Genomic DNA, 2,836 nt, shown 5'->3' with positions numbered 1-2,836 from the left:
AGGCTGGCCTCGAACTCAGAAATCCGCCTGCCTCTGCCTCCCGAGTGCTGGGATTAAAGGTGTGCGCCACCACGCCCGGCTTCAAGTTGAAAGTTATCCTCTGCAACATAAAAAGGTTCAGGCCAGCTGGAGAGATGGCTCAGGGGTTAAGAGCACTGACTGCTCCAACAGAGGTCCTGAGATCAATTCCTAGCAACCACATTGTGGTTCATAACCATCTGCAATGGGATCCAATGCCCTCTTCTGGTGTATCAGTGAACTCATATAAATACAGTAAATAAAAAAAAAAATTTTTTTTTAAAGGCTAAGGTCAGTCTGGGCTACCTGAGACCATTTATCAAAAAATAAATAAATAGCCGGGCAGTGGTGGCGCACGCCTTTAATCCCAGCACTTGGGAGGCAGAGGCAGGCAGACTTCTGAATTTGAGGCCAGCCTGGTCTACAGAGTGAGTTCCAGGACAGCCAGGACTACACAGAGAAACCCTGTCTCAAAAAAACCAATAAATAAATAAATAAATAAATAAATAAATAAACTAATTAATTAATTAACTATAAATAATTTAAAAATTAACTACTACTAATAAAGTAGATGTAGTAGCTCACACCTGCAAGGCCAGCAACTGAGAAGGAGAAGCAGAGGCTTGGCTGTAAGTCAACCCGCCTGGGCTACAGAGTGAAATAACCAAACTGGTTGTCCTGCACCTTTAATCTCAGCACTTGCTAGTCAGAGAAAGGTTCTGTGGACTCCAGGCTGGCCTGGCCTACATCGTGAGTTCCAGGAAAAGCCAGGGCTACAGAAAGAGACCCTGGGTCAAAATATACAAACTATTTAAGTATGTATACAGGGCGTGGTAGTGAGACAAAATCACACCCTGCACAGAGGCAGAAACAGACAGATCTCTGTGTGAATTTGAGGCCAGCCTGGTCTGTATAATGAGTTCCAGTCTATAATTTGTCCAGTCTACAATTGTAAAGAATGGGCAAAAATATAAGAGGGTCACTCACAAATTCCAAGCAGTGAATCCCAGGGCAGCTAGAATAACAATAGGCACAGGCGTTGGTGGTGCACGCCTTTAATCCCAGCACTGGGGAGGCAGAGGCAGGTGGATTTCTGAGTTTGGGGTGAGCCTGGTCTACAGAGTGAGTTCCAGGACAGCCAGAGCTACACAGAGAAACTCTGTCTCAAAACAAACAAACAAAAACAAAAACAACACCCCCAAGTTTAAAAAAGAATAAGAAAAGACTTTTTAACCCTTTATCTTTCAATGCCTGTTTGAAAGTTAAAGTCTACTTCTGAGGTTAGTGGTAGAGCTCTTACTCAGCGTGTGTGAAGCCTCATCTCATCCTCAGCATCGAGAATAAAAAAATCCCAAAGCCACTTCTTCCACTAGTTTTCTTCCTGCATCATCTAGGCCCCTGCCAGGCACAGCCAGGTGGCTCTGGGCAGCCTGTCCTGAGCACTGCAGGTGAGAGTCTGTGGAGTGCACTACCGTGACACGGGGCAGCAAGGCGTCCCTCCTGCCTCGGCCTCTGGATTCTGGTCTGGTGAGAAGAGGCTCTGTGGGTCTGGCTTCCCCAGTTTATTATTAGGGAGTAAGGGGGAGGGAAGCCACGTCTGAGCCATGGAGGTGGGCCAAGTGGTGGTTTAGAGGCTCCTGTTCTGTCTGGCAGGTGAAGAACAGAGCAAAACGGGAAGTGAAGATCGGCTATCTCTGAGCAAAGGGAGTACGGTCTCTGGGTAGCCATCGCTCGATCTGGGTAGCCATCCACCGAGGTGCTAGACGCTAGGCCGGTGGAGCAGTGTCCTCGACGCAGGCCTTGGCTGTTGGCTGCTCCGAGGTGGGCACTTCCTGGGTATGCAGCCTTGTTTTGCAGCACTAGGTGATCACCAGGGTCCATAAATGGGTGGAACCAAAAGGCACCCCAAGTCCCCAAACCTCATTGCTCTCTCTCCTGCTGCTCAGCAAGGACCAGTCTGTCACCCAGGTAGAACTTCAGGATAAAGATTTCACAGTCACTGTAGGGAATAGAGTGTTGGCGTCCAGGTACTATGAAGGGAGTCCAGGACTGCAGGCTGGGAACTTTTGGCCAGAATGCCAAACTCTTGGAATACAGCTGAGCCTTTGACACCCAGCACTGGGGTTTTGATCAAGAACTTCCCACTCTCCAGGGCACATCTTGGCGCCAGAGGAGGTGGGAGGTACTGTGCCTTAGGATGGGGGCAGCTCCAGGGTAGCACCTTCTGCCCTCCTTGCTTTGGCATCCCAGGGCTGTCCCTTTAAACTACAGACCATGATGTCACCACAGACAGTAAGTGACAGGAGGGGCACTGCAGGCCCGGAGAATGGACTTCATTTCCCAAGAGCCTCTAGTGAACCACACCCCTCCCAGCAGGCGCTAACGCAAAGCCCACTGTTAACCCCTCCAACGCCGGATTCAAGGGGTTTTGTAAGTGTCCCGCTTCAATCTGGGCTGAGTATGAGGAGCGAGGATGGCCTGAGGGACAGATGGCTCAGACCAAATTGTGGGCCTGGCACATCATGCTAGGACTCTGTCTTGCATTAGCAGGTTCCAACACCAGAGTCCTTTTCTTTCCCTACACAGTGTCCCTTCCAGAATTCGGGAGTCCAGTTCTGAGCTGGACTCTGTCCCACTCTGCTTGCAGGTTTTAAAATCCGCAGCTTTTCTTGGAAGTGCTGAGTTCCTCCCCTTGCTCCGAGGTTACCCGTCAAGTTCGGTCGCTTCCTTTAAGCAGGGTGGGGACTACATTTCCCAGAGGCCCCGCGTCCTCCCTGACGCAGCCCCCCCTAGCGGAGGGAGGTGCGGGCCGGGAGGG

This window comes from Mus pahari, chromosome 1 (assembly GCF_900095145.1).
Source record: "Mus pahari chromosome 1, PAHARI_EIJ_v1.1, whole genome shotgun sequence".
NCBI lineage: Eukaryota > Metazoa > Chordata > Mammalia > Rodentia > Muridae > Mus > Mus pahari.
Note: the sequence above shows the minus strand (reverse complement) of the source record.